Source organism: Labrus bergylta, chromosome 1, assembly GCF_963930695.1.
Source record: "Labrus bergylta chromosome 1, fLabBer1.1, whole genome shotgun sequence".
Lineage (NCBI taxonomy): Eukaryota > Metazoa > Chordata > Actinopteri > Labriformes > Labridae > Labrus > Labrus bergylta.
The window spans coordinates 15,382,218-15,402,933 of record NC_089195.1 but is presented as its reverse complement, the minus strand read 5'-3'; the positions used below and the strand labels follow the sequence as shown (position 1 = coordinate 15,402,933).

The 20,716-nt window shown below is 40.4% G+C and overlaps 1 protein-coding gene across 3 annotated transcripts in view; it reads right to left on the bottom strand.

Moving 5' to 3' along the window:
- Positions 1–20,716, bottom strand: part of LOC109986898 (teneurin-3) — a 319,906-nt gene that overhangs the window by 258,294 nt on the left and 40,896 nt on the right. For all 3 annotated transcript variants that reach the window (XM_065954775.1, XM_065954777.1, XM_065954784.1), the window contains exon 3: positions 16,906–16,984. The gene's annotated coding sequence lies outside the window, so the exon portion shown is untranslated. The remainder of the gene's footprint in view (positions 1–16,905; positions 16,985–20,716) is intronic.

Below are 20,716 nucleotides of genomic sequence, written 5' to 3'. Positions count from 1 at the left end.
ATCTAAACTGTTGGATCATTTGTGTTGGTTGCGTATGGGAGATTTAAGGTGAGGCAAATTTATTTGTAAAGCAACGTCAAAATTCAGCAACAAGACGATTCAAAGTGCTTCACACAAGACATCGAAAGCATCAAGACAACGAGAAACATTGAAATAGAGGATTCAAGAATCACTCAAAATGAACTTTTTATAATCACAGAGAATATTCAATGTGAAAATATGTTGGGGTGCCGGAGAGCCTAGCGGTATATCACACGCCCCATGTATGGAGGCTTTTCGTCACAGTGGGGGTTTTGGTTCGAATCCAACCTCAGCCCTTTGCTGCATGCCATCCTCTACTTTCTCTCATTACAACGTTTTCTGTCTCTCTTCTGCTGTCCTCTCTAATAAAGGAAAAAAGGCCCCCAAAAAAAAGTAATCTTGTGCAATACTCCAGCACTTTACATCCCATATCAGACACTTTAAGCACTTGAGGCACTTTCACTCACTTTATCTGTGCTTTGTTTTGAACAAAATCACACAGCCACTTTTTAAACTTGTATATATGTCTGTGTCAACTAATGTACAGTTTATGTTTTTGTTTGGTCAATATTTGTTGTATTGGTATTTGCTTGTCTCTGTGGTTATACGTAGTTGTGTATATAGTATGTGTGAACCACCAACCTGCCCCGGGGCTACAGATGGAAACTAACCTCTGGCTACAATCTGGCATGTTTACATGTTTAGGTCCATTAATGTGCATTCACTGGTCCAATTTTAAATAATTAATGTTCAAAAATAAAATCCAAAATAAATATAGAAATATGACATTAAGCAAACATAAAACATTAAAATACATTATTTATAAATAACCTCAAATGTGGAATAGTGATGTTATCTGCACTGAGAGCCTTTGAGTCTTATATTGCTCTGAAGTCTCTGACTGCAGTCTTATCTTCCTGAGACAGAGACTCACCTGCTGGTGTTTCCAAAACGAAATGGAGTCTGTTTGACAATCCACCATAAGTCGAACTGTAAGCATGAACATACCTGCACGAGTGTACAGCTCCTCTATTGCACCTTTTGTCCATTTTTAAATGATATTATATATATTTTATCTTATTCCATTTAAATTCACAGTCAGCAGGACTACTGCTGTTTTAGAGCCTTGACTATTTCTGCAGTACTTCAATGATAAGTGTTTCCCAATAAAACACCAAGTCAAATATATACATATCAATGCAAATAAATGTTTCTGATTCTGATCACACATAAAACCTGTGAGAGATAAACTCTATTATATTGATTATATGAAAGATATACTCAATATTTCAGTGTTGTGAAATTTAATTGAAATCTGATTCACTTCAGCGTCCAATCATTAAGTGATATCCAATAAGGGGGCGTGTCTGTCAATAAAAAGACTTCCATGTAGTACGCTCTTGTGGTCCTCGTTCATAGCTCCTTAGATCTCCCTCCCCTCTTCTTAATCGTCTCTCCTCTGAGCAGCTTTAAGGGTTTTGAAAGATCCTTAAGACGGCAGGTCCACAACTGATCCTAGGTGGGCCGAGGACTAAGGATACATCATTCAAGAGACACAAGATGCACCACAGGTTGGGTCTTTTTCACCCTGTGGGTTACTGATTGGAGGCTAAATGGGTGGACTAAACCCTGTTCAGAACAATTTCACAGTCTCTGTCCATCTTTGGAAAGTTTAGTACCACACAACTCAGGACAAATTTCTCCTCTGTAGAGGCCGTTGGTTTTTCCCAAACTCACATTCTCCGTCTACACTTTTATTCTAACGAGATCACCAACAATGCTGCCACTGCATGATAGCTCACCGTTTAACTCGGGTTTGCTTTCTCACAATGATCGTATCACATGGAACTGGCTACAGCCTAAAGGGTGTGTGTGAGTGTGTGTGTTTGTCAGTCTGTGTGTCAGGAAGTAAAGCTGTCATGGAGGTCACCCTAAAAACCGCTGTAGGGAAAACACACACATGCACCCACACGCATACAAACTCTTACTATCCATAGTGACCTTTGGGCAACACTTGTCCCCTACTCCTTGTTGGAGCCATCTGCAGACACGCACACTCAAAAACACACACAAAGCACTCTGTTAGGCTCCTCTCTGCAAGCAGGGAGTGAGGAAATAATAAAACAAGAAAAGAGAGGAAAGACAAATAGTTCAACCGAACAATCTTCAGAGCGAGAAGTGTCAACAAGAAAACGAACAGAATATCCAGGTGAAGACAACATTTAGTCATAGTGACACTCTCTACTCCTATGTCTAAAATAAATAAATAATGTTTTAAATGATACAACATGCCCCTTCACAGCTCAGGCTTTCCAAATAAAGTTGATGCACAAATCTTAGAGGCAGAATGAGCGACATTTTATACATAAATGCAGCAGAAATCAAGTATAACGATGTCTTTCTGAGTCATGACTGTCTACAAAGAGTGAGAAGCTCGAGTCCCGTCAGCTGTACTGTTGTCAGAGCCGTGTTTACATCATGTTTACATGGACAGGACGGACTTGTGTAAAAAGCTAAAGATAAAGTCCAGAAAAAAGCAGAAGAATATACTCACTGCTTATTTGGATGTTATGTAAATGTGTTTAGATCACGGTCACTCTGTGTCAATTTATGTTCAATATGAAGCTAGGAGCTAACCAAAGTGTGCTAACATTAGCCTGCTAACACAACAATGTAGGCTAAAAATAAATTGCAGCTCGAGAAAAGGACAATCTCGCCGCCGCTTGCACTTAAAGGTGCTTTTATGGTGCGTTTTCTTGCTGTGCGTTATGCGAGTGGGGTTGGAGGTGTGTCGCTGGAGGAGAGTGGAGGTGTCTCCAAACAGCAGTTTGTTTTGGTTTCCTGCTGGTGCTCAAGGGGCGACATCTACTGGATCAAAAAGTCACACATTCTTCCATAAAAAAAAATGTAATGTAGAAAGGAGCACTTTCTTCCTGGACTCAAATCAGATTATGTTTGAGTTGCTCCTTAAATTGGGATACATGCAATCATAACAAAAGCAAGAAAACCCCCAAGGCACTCTGTAGTCTATTTTAAACTGTTAAAATGTCTATTTCCATGACACGGTCATGTAGACCTTAAAACACACATCACGGTTTGGCATGAAGCCTTCATCAGGAAGTCGAACCCAAGTTCTTGTAAAGACTTGAATAGATTAAAAAATCAATAATTGATGCAAAGTTCTAAGGATTTCAGTTTTTTAAAGCTGATTGATAAATGTGAATGACCCTGTGAAATGAAAGACTGTCAGCATTGGGCTTCTTCTGCTCTCCTGGGATGCAACAGAGTTGGTTGAACCAAACTGCATCCAAAAAAAAAGGAAACATTTTAGGGGTGATTTTCTTGTTGTCAGGAAGACAGAGCTGCTTTGTCAGACTTTTTACAAATCCTCATCATGATGTAGTTATTTCAGTATCCTTTCAGCATCCTTTCAGCCTTTTTATTGTGATTACATGTCAGTCAAATCCTTTTATTTTAGGGATCAAACTTTAGTGTGACTTGTTCAATACAGTGAAAGTGTCACTCAGTGGAGACAGATGGACAGGAGCTCCACAGCTGAGCTCAGCCCCGTCTCTGTTATGTCATGGATTACTGAAATAAAGTCACTCGTGCTGTATTAGCTTTCAGCCTGACTCTTGTTTTCTGTCTTTCTGACCCAGATGTTCTTATTTCGGCAGAATAATCAGAATTACAAAGCCCATCAGATACAATCAACTTCTTTATCTTTTCTTTATTTTATTCCTTACTCCATTTTCCTCTTTCCCAACATTAAACAACCATTTCCTTTCCTCTTTCATCCTTCTCACTGTCTCAATTCTGACCGTTCTTCAACCTCTCTCTCTCTCTCTTTCCCTGTCCACTATTTACTGACCTCGGTTTCTTTTCAGTTCACAAAGTGCAAATCTGCGGGGATAATCTTTATCTCTCTCTCTCTCTCTCTCTCTCTCTCTCTCTCTCTCTGTTCCCTACCTTTCCTGCTCTCTCACCTAATCTCCCTCTCTTCCCTCAGATTAAAAAAGAAAGGGGGATGACTGAGAGAGAAAGCAATCTGACACAGAGATTTAAAGTAAATAAAGACTCTTGAGAAGTAAAAAGAAGATGCACAAGAGTAACCAGAAAGAACTTTGTAATAGTACGAGAAAGTGTGAAGAGACAACAAGGAGTGATTTCACCATCCTTTGCTCCTTTTTTAATTGTTGTAAATATCAGTGAGTGGGAGGTCAGGGTGAGAACTGGGCCAGCCAGAAGCAACAACCTGGAAGGTTTTGGAGGCTCAGTGTGCAGTTCAAGGACAAACCAGCGCAGATGGACACAACGCTGTTTTTTAAATTTATTGATCACTGTCAGCCAGTGTGCTCGGGTCAATTACAGGTTATCTGCAGGTCACTAAGGTTCACATTTTAGACCTGCTACTGCATCTGAGATTAGTTTAAGGTCAGTTTAGAACCACAATGCTACAAAAAAAACAACAAAACTCACAGCAGCAGGAAAAAACATCATGAGAAATACAATGTGAAGGGGCCTAATGTTAAAGCACATCTCAAAGAATGTACTCGAAGAAGAACTTGTGTTCTGAAGTGTTTCCCTCGATGTTAAGTTAACACAACAGTAGATATTCCAGACAACAATTTGAGTTGATATCACGATGCGTCACGAGTCATCCTCAATTGTCTATATTACTGCACACGGCTACTTTTTCATAAACAGAAACAAGCAGTCAGATGACTTTGAAGTTCTTTAGTATAATTTGCACCCACAGGACCTGGACTTAATTTATGCTGTTTTCTGTCACAAATCCCTCTGTTAGCCTATGTTACTTTTCTTTACTCACCACGGTGGCTGGTAGGTTGAACGAATGTACTCGACACCCGCATCCGGCAGGTATGCCCGCTTCTTTCATTAAGCATCTCCAGAAACTTCCATCACTGCAGGACAGTTTGTGAAATCAAACAGAATCTCCCCCCAAAAAGGCGTGTCGCAAATATTTAGCAAGTATAGGTTTACAAAACTCATACAAAGATCTCTGTTTTCAATTGATGCTGAAAACCACTCGACACAAGCAACATGTGCATAATGTTAAGAAATATCTTATTGCACAGCTATGTTTAAATACTTGGGCAGTGATAGGCTAATTATACAATAGTTGACTATCCCTCTGCATATCACTGACGTTAAAAGGAACAAGTTGTTACTGAGAAAAGCAGACGGTTGCTCTGGAAACGGCTCTAATCACAGACTCTGAAGGACTACAGTAACCGTAATTAATATCAATCCATGACAAGAAAAAGGGTTGGTTGGAAGTCGGTCTGTTTACTCTGGGAGTAAAAGAGAGTGGAGACGAAAATATAAGATATCAGCAAAATAAGATATCTTTCTGTCTTTGATCTAAAGAGATTGATTGATATACACACACGTTGTATTGATTCATCAAATGCTGTTATTAACACACTTGTAGAAGATTTATAATTAAGACACTATTTCTTTTTAATTGAAAAAATCCTTAATTGGCCAGAATATCAACAGAAGCACTATTTCACCTCAGAATCTAACAATTAGAAATATAAATGATATTTACTACAGACTCTAGTGAAAACTTTCAGCTTAAACAGAGAAATCTACTAAACTGAAGCTCATACTTGAATTTAACACAAAATGGAACGTGCTCTGGGATACGGGAAACATAAATAGACTCCGACATGACGAGATGCTGCGCTGACTCATGAGGATCTTTAACAACCGGATCACTTTTAGCTTTTAAATAAAAGCACCAATTACATTCCAGTGCACTCATTACTATGAACCCTTCCCTTATTCGAATAAGGAATGAAATAGATATTAATATTTAAAAAATATTGTATGAAAAAGGACGTCCACAATTTGCTGAGACATCAAATCAACGATACACTTCAACAATGAAATGGTGACCTTTATGAACATCTTAAACATCCACTTCACCTTAAAGTGGTCTCAAGAGACAAGAAGTGGCAGCAGATAGAGATCTGAGATTACCGCAGAGTGATTAGGAGGATATAACGCTCCTCAAACAGACACATGAAAAAAGCAGGAATGTCATATTTCCACTGGGTTTTCCATTTTTTGTGCTTAGGCTTCCCCCTCTTCACATCAGCTGTGATAAATGGAGAGGACCCTCAAGCATCTTCAGTAAGAACAGGGATAGAAAATAACAATTGTGGTTTTGTGCAGCTGGTTACTTTTCTTTTTCTTTAAAGAATAATTATGAAACGATGAACTCAGTCTGACTGAGGGCATCTCTTCCCACAAGCATCTGTTTAGCGCTATTATCTGAAACCTGAGGAGGCTGAAGGATACAGAACCCCTACACACGGACAGATACCCTGTAGCTGTAGGAGGAAGGGAGGGGTCAAGGTTTCATGTAGGCGGGGAGGGAGGGAAGGTCAGCTCTCGTTAACAGTGAGTCCATTCATCCCAAATTCCCTGCCTCTTCTCAGTCCTTCATTTCTTCTTTGTCCCTCGTTCCTCCAACTCTCCTTTCTCTCATCTTTGACTCATTCAGGTCTTTAATGTTTTAAAAGCCAGACACTTCAGACGACATATGATAGCATTTTCAGATTTCTATAATAAGTGTAACAAGTGTCCTTCTGCTCTGTTATTCCGCCCGCCCCCCTCCTCATCTTCAGGTAGCAGCTTTCACATGGCCACATCACAAAGAGCCGATTGTACCTTCTCTGCATTTATGTCAGCGTGCCTCTGAGCGTCTGGAGACGTCTGTGGCATGTGTGTCTCTCTACATCTCGCCAACACGTGTGAACATCTATGATGGTGGCGTGGAGAGGAAGGCCAGCTGTAATAAAGACCGACAGATTGCAACCGAGGGAAAAAGGAGCGGGGTGAAAGGCTCAAGAGAGGAGGAACAGAAGAGTAGCCAATGCTTCAAATTAACCAACAGGATGTGAACAATATGAACAATTTAATGATGCAATAAACTGGGAAATGTCAAGATAATGACATTAAAGTTATTGGGGAAAAGTTACTCTTTGAAAACAGACTTTTAACTGGCTACCTTTGGGGGTCAAGTTTCAAAGGATCCTCCTTAAACCAGTAATAAATTCATACTATAATATCTAAAACATAAAAAAACAAATTGTAACAGAAATCTAATGCCGCTGTCTTTTAAATCATCACATAAATTTGTTGATGTTTTCAATATTTGACATTACAGATGGTTGAAAAAGATGGTTTAATAGCATGCATGCTGCAGGTGGCTGCAAAAGTAACTGTTGCTGATTATTGACATGACTCTGTCCAAACCAAAAGCTAAAGTAAACTTTATTTGCAACAGAAAGCTATAGACTTATTGTTTTTGCTTCACTTTCTTTTACAGTCTTTATTGCTTTTCAAAACAGGAAGTAAATAAATGTAATTACGTGCACATCAGGCGGCTGCTAGCTGTTGTAGTTCTTGACATGATTCTGTCTAAATCAAAAGCTAAAAATCTACTTTTTAAGCCTTTAAGCAAAGACTTCATTGTTTATGCATCATCATGCTTTAAATTCATGGTTGATTATTTCATAATTTTACAATAAAGACCATAAAATAAAATTGTTAAATAGCGCGCAGGCTGCTGGAGATTGTTCCTGACATGATACCGCCTGAATTTAAAGATGAAGTCCAATTCTTTAGCAACAGATAGCTTACGCTTTGTTGATTTTGCATCATCATGTTTTATAGTCCTTAAAGGCTTTATATGCGATTTTTCACATTTAAATGTAATAGAAATCAAGTATATCCTCTGAAAATAACTCTGTGAGTAATGACTGTCTACAATGGGTGTAACACCCGAGTCCCACTGTCTGTGATGTTTTCCGAGTTTTCCGAGTCCTATCTTCAGTTTGTTTACATCGCCGGGACGACGGCTGACTCCTCCCCTCGCGAATAAAAGTTGTTTAATTGACGGACTAGAGAAAAGAAGAATAACATACTGTACTCACTGCTTAACTGCATTTTTAGATCACGCTCATTTTGTGTAAATTTACATGCAGTGTGAAGATACGAGCATAATAAAGATCGCTATCATTAGCATGCTAACACAACAATGCACTGCGAGTTGTTTTGGTTTCATGCTGGTGCTCAAGGGCGACATCTGCTGGATCAAAAAATTGCATATAAAGCCTTTAATGGTTTGATATCTTTGCATTATAGGCAGTAAAAAAAACAATGTATTCAGGTGGTTACAAAAGTATCTGCTGGAGATTATTTCTTAAATGATTCTGCCTAAATCAATCTAATTCGAATTCGAACACTACAACCTAATCATTTTGCTCCAAAAAACATCAAGGCTTCATTCATTTTGCATCATTATTTTATGGAATACATGCATTGAAGTCATAATTGCTGGGGGTAAGGAAATGTAAATGTGTGCATGCATCTAAACCTGTTTTTAAGGACTGAGGGCTCACCTCTGTAACTATCCGATTCTCTGAAATAAACACCCGATCCATGAAAGGGATTATTGTGAGCAGAATCCTGTAACCTGTGTCAGACTGAGAGACTCAGAGGCTGAGCAGTATTACAGTCATCAGGTGGCGGTAACTGGAGGACAGAATACACACAGAATGGGCCAGAACGACTGGATTACCGAACAATTCATCACTGAGTAATACGAGAGAGAAAATTAGAGAGCAGAATGCAGAAAAGAGGCAGAGTTAGACAAAGCAGCAGAAGATGTGTAGAGTCAGACGCTAAACTAGAAGCCTACACAGTGGAGTAATGGAGGTGATTTAATGACTTCTATTACACATGTGGGCCGCTGTGGCTCAGTGGGTAGAGTCAGTCGTCTCTCAACCAGAATGTCGGGGGTTCGATCCTCAGCTCCTGTGGCAACACGTCCAATATGTCCTTGGCTAAGACACTTAACCCCAATTTTCTCCTGTTGCTTTGTCGGCGGCGTATGAGTGTGTATGAATGGGATTAGTTACTTCTTCTGATGGCACTTTACATATCAGCCTCTGCCATCACTGAGTGAATATAGGTGTGACCTGTGTAAAAGTGCTTTGAGTAGTCAGACGACTAGAAAAGAACAATACAAGCTCGAGTCCATTAACCATTTACACTGTGCGGACAGAAACTGAACGATTGTATAGCTGATTCAGAAATTCCTCAAATGACCTTGAAATGACCTCTACATTTTCCCAAATATGAAAAAAGTTTGGCCAATTCAGATGTAAAGATCATGTTTGCAAAAACCTTCAATTTCTAAATCACATTGGAACAGAGCAGCTGCGATGTGTTTCAGGTCGATTCATCCTCCAGTACACTTGATTGTTTGATGGTATATATGAGCACACGATGTAACCTCACTCCTAATGCTCATACTTGCGGGTAGATTGGACTAGTAGCGGTCATGAGTCACTTCGTCAAAGCAAACTAAATAATAAATTACATTAATTATAGAGTAAAAGGGGATGTTGGACTTTAAAAAAAAAGCTCACTCATTGAAGATAAAAAAATGCTATCAATTCTACCAAACCACAGTTTACATCCACTGAGAATGTGTTTCTTTGTTCAGCGCCAGTGTTTTTTAAATAATTTATTTCAAACAATACTCCATTGTGACATTAAAATTGCAACAATTACAAAGTAGAGCCTGGTTTCAAACAATGGTTCAGACATGTTTAAGATTGGGCAACTGATCTAAATCACTCTGCTGACGTTAAGCCGTGGTTACAGTAACCATTTCTCTGCAACAACTGAAATTTGGTAAAGATTAGGAAGAGATTGAGGTTTGGGTTAAATGTCAGCGAGAGGGCAGAAACAGCGGCCTGCCCCAGGAAGGTTAAAGAAAAAGTCCCAACTCAAGACTGATCACCTTTAACTTTTACCTGATTACATAAACCAGTGCACTAATGTCTGCACTGACACTGTTTATATGACATATGTAACATCAGTGGTTTAGTTGTAATTGGAAACTTGATGGAGCTGCACCAAGCGGCAACCTGCGGTCTTAAAAAAAGGAGGTTAATGTGAAAGTGTAAAATCCTGCAGTTCCTCAAGTGTCTGCTTGAGGCTGGCTGCAGGAACACTGAAAGTCACATAAGGAGCTGCCTCAGCCTAGCACAGAAAGAGCTAGGCTGAGACAGCATTTCCAGCATGGCGTCTGCTGCCGATGAGCCTCCCGAACCCTCTGCAGTATCAAATGGGTTATGACACTTAGGCTTCATCCATTAATATTTACAGTCTATGCATTGCCGAGAATCCTGGAAAAAAAAAACCTGGAATATAAGTCCCACCAGTGCCTTCACACCGCAGGTCACACCTACACCTTCACACACTGATGGCAAAGGCTGCTATGTAAAGTGAACATCAGTATTAACTAATCCATTTCATACACTTTAATACGCCACCCACTAAGCAGCGAGAAACTAGGGTTAAGTGTCATTGGACATGTGGCTGCAGGAGCTGGGGATCAAACCCCAGACCTTCTGGTCCGGAGGTGACCGACTCTACAAACCACAGTGATGGAGGCGGCTGCACTTGAGGTCAGGATGACGCATGTCTCAACATTTTGTACTGGTATATCAGCCGCACCAGGAAGCAGTCAACATTTTAGATGGAAAGAAAGAAGATATTAAAACACACAGTTTGTGGTGCGGTTTTGGAGCGTGTGACTTTCTGTCATCAGTGGTAGCTTGTTCTAATGCCGCTTACCGCTGTGGCTTTGTGCACAAAACCAGAACAGATGTTTCCTTTTGTCGGCTTCACCTGCAGCTTTTCAGCTGTGGGAGTGTGAGGAGGTACAAGACGGTGAAGTTATCACAGGGATTGAACACAAATTAAAAGTAACTTTGAACATATGGTTGATGAAACCTGCAACTCCTAAGATAACTACTGTTCTATAAATGAAGGTGTTTTCACATTTGTTCTCTTGTTCTTTTTTTTCAACACTTTTTAATGCAGGTGTCAGGGTTTGTTGCAGTGGGCTGAACCCAGTGTGGAAAAAGGAAAGAGGTCTTTAACTGTTGGCAGCAAATAGACTTTAAGTCCTAAATAATCAGAAGGTATGGTTGTCAAAGTTTGATTGCATACTGTATGTATATTTAAAGAAAAACTTTTCTGTATTTGTTCATGTTGCAGTATGTTGAAAAATTTTAAATTAAGTTTTGTCCCGAATTGTGCAGCCATATCAGAAATCTGATTGAGTGCATCCTTCAGACGGGCCTGAACATTCAAGGAGAAACTGTTGGTTTCACGTTAAGGTTTTCAGTTTTCAAAAGATTCCCAGATAAGAAAAGAAAGTGTGAAAAAAAGATAAATGAATCGATGGTGCTCCTCTGTGTTTCATGGCCAAAAATAAACTTGAATAATTGAATCTCCTCTTGTGTTTGAAATGCCCATTACTTTTCTGTACTCCAGATAACAGTAATGCAGGTAAGTGTATGTGTATGTGCATGCATGCGTGTTTATAATTAGAATGAAGCGTAGCCGTTCCAGGCTGAAATGAATCATTTGCATATATGTTGGACTCCCCAGAGATCCAGGTGGAATGGCAGCTACTGTGTGATACAAAACAACTTCAGATAAACATTAAGTGACTTTTAACAGATGAGATTTTAAGACTCAAGGAAATGGAGCTCAGCATAAGTTCAAGCATGAAGACTTGATATATATTCTCTCACACGTTCATTCAATTTTTCTTCATTCAACTCCCTCTCTACCTCTTCCACCGTCTCCGTCTGGTGATCAGCTGATTATTGGTGTTTACTCTTTCAGTAATAATCCAACCAGATTCTACCACAACCTTTCTCAACCAAGCATCCTGCTGCTGTAAAAAAAAAAATGAAATCTCTTCTTTCTCTTCCACAGTCAGTTTGACATTTCAGTGTGATCGCTGTGACCCTCTTACTCCTGGTCACCTCCAGTCCAGCTCAGCAGAGTTCAGATGCAGCCTCAGAAACCCCCTCCTCATCACATCCTGCATTCTTCTACCACCACCAGGGTCTAGACTCCATCAGGGGGGTGTTCTATCCTGCTGTCGGCCTCGCTACCCCTCCAAGCGCATGAGGTCATCATGACGGAGTCTAGTCGGCAAACACACTGCATATTTATCTTTTTCTAAACTTCTAAATAATGAAATGTAAACTCTAATTTAAGTCTCTCCTGGTTGAACTGAAGAAGGTTTCTTATTGTCTAAATCTAAATGTATTGATTAAATAATGTTAAAAAGTGATTTAGTGACACTGACAAGGGATGTACCTCTTCGATGACTGGTTTCATTCACCTCCCCCACAGCTAGACACCCCAGAAAAGGTTAGAAATGCGGAGCTATTATTCCACATCTCCGTTATTTCTTGGCTCACCATGCCAGCCACACATACCAAACATTTCTATCTTAGATTCTCAGAAATGTCATCTTTTGTCCTGGGTCTGTGAAAGGACACATTTTGTGAACAAAACACTTCGATTCAATTTGACATTTTTACATTTTTGAGCGTATGCCCAAACATTCACAGAGAATAAGAATAGTCACTGTCATATAAAAGACTTTCTGTGTCTTCGTCTCAGAATACAAGGTACTTCTTTTTACTTTCTGTGCCGGAGCATAAAACTTCATGAAACTAAATTCAGTCTTTAAAAAAAGGATCTGATTCGGCCACATCCAGAGATACACAGATTTTAGTGGTACATACCAATACACTAATATATAACTTTAAAAAGATGTCTAGGGAACTTAAAACCTGACTTGTGTGTGAACAGAGTTTATTGGACTCCATCAAGGTTATAGAGTGACGTTAGCACAAACCCCAGAGTGCAGCTGGAGATGACAGGATGGAGAAGGTTGCCCTAAAATACAAAACTTCTGTTCTGAAATCCACAAAAATCTATTACACCTTGTTGAGCTCGATGTACCTTACTGTCAAAGTCTGTTTATCCTTGGGGACACATTACACCTCGAGGGCATAATCATTTAGGTTGACTAGCTGCACTGGACGGTCTAACATTTAGACATAAATATAGTTGAATATTATAATTTGAAATGGGAGCGATACCTATCTTAAATCACTGATGCAGACTGGGGAGAGCGAGTAGGAGAGGCTTGGGGAATGTAATCCTTGAAGGCTTTCTGACGCCCCTTCTGCCTTCTGTTTGTGTAGCGGTGGAATCGACTCACTGTACTTTACACCCTGTCGCTGTGACTGTCGTCGCCGAGAACTGTATACATGGTGTCGTCTTTTTTTGTGTGGTTGTTGTTGTATTGTAACTGTAACTATATTGTAATGGGGGGGGGGGGGTGATAACTTGTCCATTTTAGTCTGATGAAGGATAAGAGTTGTTCACAATAAGGCACATAGCTGAACTGAGTGGCAGGTGGGCAGGCGGGCGGGCGAGGGCGCGGTGTTATAGTTTTTCTTGAAGCTTAATAAACCCCTCCTCAGCTCCAGCTCTCAGCCTGTCGTTAGATTGACTGAAAGTTAGGGTGACACAGGATTTCCCAGCATGGGGACCGCCAACGAGCCCCCTTCAGTCAAAGATGAGTGATGTCGTCCATTAATATTTACAGTCTATCGTCCTGTTGTAGATGAAACCCTACACTGTAAGTGCCACTTCTTTTTAGTGCTACAGTCCATGCTTAGCCTATATCCTTTGGTATCCTTAAACAACCCTTTGGACCTGTTTATCATCGCACGTTTCTGCACATTGAGCTGACTTCAGTTTTCTCCTTCAGTTGGGATTCCGCCTACATCAGCCTACATGACGTCTGTTTGACCCGTGACTCATTTTAACGCCTTTCCTCATCTTCAGCTGCGATGTGCAAACATCAGATTTCCAAACACTCAGAGGAGGAAGAACTGCAAGTCCTGCTTCATGTTCAGCTTTCAAATCTTTTCACACCACAGAGGGGCTCATATGGTGAGAGTGTGACACAGCGTTACCACAATCTGGTTCAGTCTGACTTCACTGAACCACATCACCTGTGCCAACTTTTTCCCAAATGACTGCAGAATGGCCGATTAAATGTATGCAAACGGCAACGCAGCACAGAGACGCTATTGGCCATGCAATGCTGTTTGGTGATCTTTGTGAATTAGAATATATTTTACTGGATTTCTGTACTCATCCCATATCAACAATTTCAGCTTTGAAGAAATGAGAAGCTCATTTCTTCAGTTGATGTTTCTTTCACCCACATATCATTTATTCGATTTTGTTTTTGTGATAAAACTTAATGGTTGGTTCCTGTGAACTTTTGTTGTTGTTGTTTTGTTGGGCGACGCTCATCGCTGAGGTTTATGACTAACTGCAACTTTGAGCTGGAGTTCATACTGTGTGGTCGTTTATTTTAAGCGGCTGAGTCACTGAATGTAACGATCCTTTGAGAGCATGAACACAAAGTACATTTATACAATCAGTGTGAAAAACATTTGCTGCATGTATTCACATCTTTATTGTATGCAGCATTAACGCTATGTTTTCTTTGAGTTAATCAAGGTTGTCACAGTGATACAGTCAGACAGTGATACAATCACAGTGATACAGTGACAATGTGATACAGTTACAGTGATACGGTGACAATGTGATGCAGTCAGACAGTGATACAGTGACAATGTGATACAGTCACACAGTGATACAGTTACAGTGATACAGTGATGGTTTCTCTGACTGTCTAAATTGATTTCTCTCTCTCTCTCGCTCTCTCGCTCTACTGTTACCTATCTGAATCATTCAGTTTACAACAGAGAGCACCTGGTGGAGTACTGATAAACATGGAGCAGGGCTGTGGAAAACAAAGCCACATTAAGACGAGGAGACGCGGGAAGAGATGGTGCAGGTGCATCCAGGTGGGTTTAGAAGACGATGAATGGATATTCAGTTAAATAGAAATGGTACGCTCCCCAAACGATCCGTGCTTGCGAGGAGAACTACAAGATCAAGAGAGCATATAGAGAAAAACGTGCAAAAACCAGGTTACTTTGCCTGTCCGAGGTTGATTTGTTGTTCATTTGGTGACCTTTGATGTAATGTTGACAAGGTGATGGGACATCTGATCGGGAGGCCGCACAGAGTGTTTTATTTTATTTTGAAATTGACTGGATGCTTTATGTGTTCTCTTGTCTGACTTCCTGTCCTTATAGATTTGCTCTGCTCAGATTGACGCGTGATTGCAGTTGGCTCTGTTTAGAAAAATAGACTTATTTGGAGCGGAGTGGCCTCCTGGTGCGCAGATGGACTGTGACGTGTGCAGTGGAAACACAAGCATTGTTGAGAGAGGGCACAATCAGCTTTCAGTGCAGGTGTAGCACACACAGTAGCACACACAGAACCTGTGGAAGCTGCACTTAAGAGTGATGCATCCAGTTAATGATGTCACAGTAAGAGTGCAAGAAAAAGTCAAAGAGCTGAAGCTCTATGAACTTGAACTTTGTCATTATTGTTTATAACTGACAAAATACACCCACACTGGATATATATGCATGTTAAAGTTCGCTGTTCGATTATAAATGGCTGCCAAACTCTAGTCGGAAAATGTGTACGGGTGGAGCTAGCTGTTCTGGAAAGAAAAGGCAACATTTCACAAAATGTTTAGATTTTCCAGAGTGGTTCCTGTCTTCAGTGGATAATTGATGACATGGTAATTTGTCAAGTGTGTACAATTGAGTAGGACGTACAGTAGCTGGGCTGTGCCTTTAGCCAAAGCTGTCATGTAAGTTTAATATGCTCCCTGTGGGGGAGGGGCCAGTGGTTTGTGCACGCGACCCATGCACAGCAGCTCTTGTCCTCCAGGCGGGCGGCCAAAGTTTGAATCTGACCTGTGGCTCCTTTCCTGCATGTCATTCCTCTCTCTCTCTCTCTCTCTCTCTCTCTCTCTCTCTCTCTCTCTCTCTCTTCCTGATCTCTGACTCTATCCCATGTCCTGTCTCTAAATGAAGCCAAAAAATAAAAGCCTTCGAAAAAACTGAAGAAGCTCCATGTGGAAGCAAGATAAATGAAGAACTGATCAATCTCGTCACTGTGCTGTTTGACTCCTGAACACCATCACAGTATATTCATCATGAATCCTTTTGTTTTCCCTGCTGCAGCACAGAAATAAAACAATATACTGCTGATTTTAGTCGCTTCAACATAAATATGACAAAAGAATCACCGTCCTAAAGAAAGCAGAGGAAATATCCACTGAAGCCAAACCATTTTACATTCTGCCTAAAACCTGGAGCAAGTACATCAGACCAACACCGGTATTTTGAGATTATTTTCTGCTGAAAATGTAGGTTAACAACAACTGGAGCCAAAATGACCTCAGCTCTCGGGTGTTTCTCTGCAGACATAAACATGCATTATTTAAAAAACAAAAACACTATTGTAATCCCACATAAACCATTGTGAAAAGAACAGACAAATGTCTGATAATCAGGCGCTATTGAATGCTGAGCAACCCCCATCATCCCCCTCACACACACACACACACACACGCACACACACAAAAACACACACACTGCTGTCAGAGTCCTTGAGCGGAAACAGCTTTTCCTCAAGAGCTGCCTTCCAAAAACACTTAACAAGAACAGAAATTGGCAATTCATTCATTTTCTTGTTCATTTTTCCCCCCGCTTCTTTTTTTTTTTTTATTGATCGCAATCATTTGTTCCCTGCACGTGTTCAAATTGCAGAGCGGGGTTTTTGTCTTTTTTTTTTTCTCTCTCCTCTGCCAGAAGAATAGTCCAATCAAGTCAAATTGGTGCTAATCTTCTCGCTCTTTAACGGCAGATTTGGATAGAAAAGCAGAGCGAGGAATCTCAGCAAAAATTAACGGGATCGACGGAGAAATATGTAGAAGATGGAACAACTGTGAGGCTGCCAGACAATGCCGAGCTGAGACACAGATGGAGAGACGGTGAGAGTTGAACCTACCAACTTGTAGAGTTGGTCTGGCAGTTGAACGGCGCTGGTCTGCTGCCAAATATCGCTGTTCCTTTCTGTGGCTCAAAATCTAAAGACAGAAAGACAAGGAAGTGTCGAGTATTAGAAACAATAGCTCATTAGCCACTGAGTTAATCATCACAGAAAACCATCACAGCAAACTGCATCATGTTAATGAAAATCAGAACTTGTCAGAGGTCAAAAAGTCTCTCTCTTTCTCTTTCTCTCTCTACAGGTCAGACCATGCTCGCTGTTATATGATTTACAGAGACACAACATTTGAGCAATGAGCAACTTCTCTGCAACATTGAAGAGGACAACAAGCAGAAAGGCTCGAGTAGAACCAGTCATACATCTTTTGTGCTTTTGCTTGCTCAGTTGACAAGATTTATAAAGAACCTGAAAAAATTATAGGCAACACTAGTGAACAATTTGAGGCTGTGACAGAGAATTCAAAGTATTTTTATGAGGTTTGACGATTGTCACAGTTCGATTACAAGACAGTATGTCACTTTTAATGGTCGTTTTAAAGGTCAATAACTTTCAACAGGGAAAAAGGCGTCTTTGCAGGTCCACAGCATGCGTCACGTTCTGATATCACAACAGGAAAGCTGGAAGCTGTCACAGGGTCGTGTTTCACTGCAAAGGCACTTTATAACATGTTACAACATGCAAAACAATCACACAGCTAAAGTCTGTGTATACTTTGTGTTTTTAACTTGGCATCGTTACTTTTTTCAGCCTGTAGTTTGTTGTAAATGCATTTTTTCAGCTCTTTTTGTGGTACACATTCACATTTGTCAACCACTTCATCGTGAGAGACAAAAAAAAAGGCTGAAACCTGTTCATGTGGAGAAAAAACCTCCTCCTGCATTCAGAGGTGGACTGTGTCCAGTTTCCTCTTTGTAAGGTCACTAATAAATGTGAATGAATATTTAATATTTTCATGAATTTCTATAGTGTTTGAGTCTGAGAGCACTCGTTCACGTCAAGGTTAAATACATACGAGGAGATGGAGACAGTGCTCATCTTTAAACTCAGCTTTTTTTCTTTTTTTTTGTTAGATTAACCGTGCACCTCAAAGATTGTTATTTCAAATGAACCAACATGAGGGACAGGAAGTGGCTGATAGAGGAAGAAACAGAGATAAAGCAACTACTTTTTCTTTTTAATAATCAAAAACAAACTCAGAGGCAAAATGATGGCATGTAGAAAACACACACATACACACATACCTCACACACACACACACACACACACAGCGCGCACATACACACACCAAAGAGTGGAGAGGTCCAACTCTTCAATGTGACATTGAGCAAATCAGATTTGAGGGAGGAAAGTGTTTGATAAACAAATTGCTCTCTCTCTCTCCAACCAACCCCCCACCCTCTCTCTCAGCTCTACCCCCCTCCCCCCCCCCACACACACACTAATCAGTAGAAGAGCCTTTAGAGAGCAGAGAGATTCGTATTTATTCACTAATTCATGTCAACAGCCAAATCTACTCCATGACGTCGAATAAACAACTATTTACCCCTTAACCACTTTGCACGAGGAAAAGCAAACTCCTCCAAGTGACACAAAACGTGTTAGCAGCAGGCTAACGGCGACGATGTGAAATTACTGCTGAATTCTGTTAACACGCATTTTACAACCCAAGCTTTGCATGGTTGAATTTTTAAGACTTGATTTAGATATTTCTATGTTAAACATGAAGTTTGTGTCTATATGTATAATATATGACTGAAGTTATGTATAATTTTACAATTCTACAATTCACTTAGCAGACACTTTTATCCAAAGCGACGTACATCAGAGAGTAAGTACAACACAAGCAAGGATCTAGACAAAAGGGAACAATGTCAGTAAGAGCAAACGATCAGCTTTGAGTCCGATTGGACACACAGGTGCTGACAGGCATTGCACAGAGGCAAAGCACAACATTGACCGCAGTTCTTGAGAGCTCTAATCAGAAACAATCGTGACAACCATCATCATCTTCAATGATATCGAAACCATCATCATTAAGTTAGTAGGTATTCATGAAAGAGCTGGGTCTTTAGCTTTTTTTTTTTATAAACATGTTAAGATGGAAGTTTGAATGATTTTATCCAAAAGTGGATTGACTAGCATTCATTAAGGAGTGCAACACAAAAGCTGTGTGTGACTTTAAAAAAGACGAAGCCTGCACTCCTTATTAGAGTAACTTCTACCTTGTGCTGACCTGTGCAGGGCGGGCTGTGTTGCTGAAGGGGGATGTGCCAGATACTGTGCAAGGAAATTAAATGGCCTTTCTTGCGTCCGCTAAGTGATAAAAGACGACAAGCACAAAGAAAGCTGCTGCCCTTGAAGAGACAACACCGTGTAAATGACACACAGAAGAGCTCAGCAAACGGAAAATTCTTCCATGTTACGAGAGTTTATGTGGGGTAAAGCTTCTTTTGTGAATTGAGTGGTAGCTTGGTAGAGACAAAAAAAAAAAAGACATTCACGTATACTGCACAAGGTCTCTCTCTGTTGAGATCCTTCCTGAAATGTTGTCAGACTCTTACAATAATTATCTAACTCTTTCAGTAGAAAAGAAAAAGATAACTATGTAGCCTGTGTCCACAAATGTACCCCTTCCCTCGGTAGTGACAGGTATGTTTTAAAAAAACAGCGTAAAGGACCTGTGTCCTGCAATTAGCAGCTGCTCTCAGAAAAAACGAGCCCCTGTCACCCCTTCTTCATTTTGATTGGTAGATGAGGGATAAGTGACGGCACTGTTTGAAAAGTTTAACGATTTTGGGTTTTTTTTATTAGAGGGATAGGACAGTGGATAGAGTCAGACACTGGGGAGAGAGAGAGAGAAATGCCTTGTGAGAAAGGAGCAACAGGTCAAATTTGAACCCGGGCCACCTGCTTGAAGGACGTGCACTAACCACTAGTCTACGGGCACCCCCAAGTTGAACTATTTTTAAACTGCCGTTAGCGAAGTGACCAGAGACAGTTGATGCGTTTTTGCACTTTGGAAGCTGAGCGCTGAAAACGCTGACCTTCATTGGTTTTGTGTTGAAAACGGAAACTGCCAGCGCAAAAACACGCACGAGTGGATCCAGGCCCTAAAGTATGTTTCATGACTTTGGGGCAAAAGTATCTGCTGGAGAAAGTGTTCTGTAAATTTTCTTGTCTTTGACACATCAAAAAATAAAACTCTATGGGCCGAGGTTCTTTAACAAGACTTTATTTTTGGAGGCAGTCGTTTTAAAACTTCACTACAACACACATTAACAGATAGATATGGCTGTAATCGAACAGATTAGGAAAAGGACAGATTTCACGTCTCTCTCACATTCACACTGTCAAGACTTTCAAGTTCACCATGTGCTGACTATTCTGTTTACATCTTCTGTTCAGTACACTCAGATCCATTCAGAAAACAACACGTTTGTGCACTGGTTTGAGTTCCTCAACAACAATCGTACTAAAAACCACAGAAAATCCACTGTCATGAATTAAGGATCCATGACAGAGGAGAGCACAGGAGGTTCAGAGAGTGTTTCTCTGGCACTGCTGCAGTGATAATGAGATACGTCACGCCGTCAGCTCTCCACCATCTTAACACACGACACCTGCTTCACCTTACAGCTCGCCTACTCCACGATGGAAATATACTGAAGCTCCATCTGTCTGTTACTGCAACACACACTTAATGCATACATTATCATTCAGCTGTTTAACAGCAGCTCAGTGCTAAGCAGGAAACAAAGTGTCCATGTTTATTAATTTCACTAAAGAGAAAAGATCAACATCTTCAGCA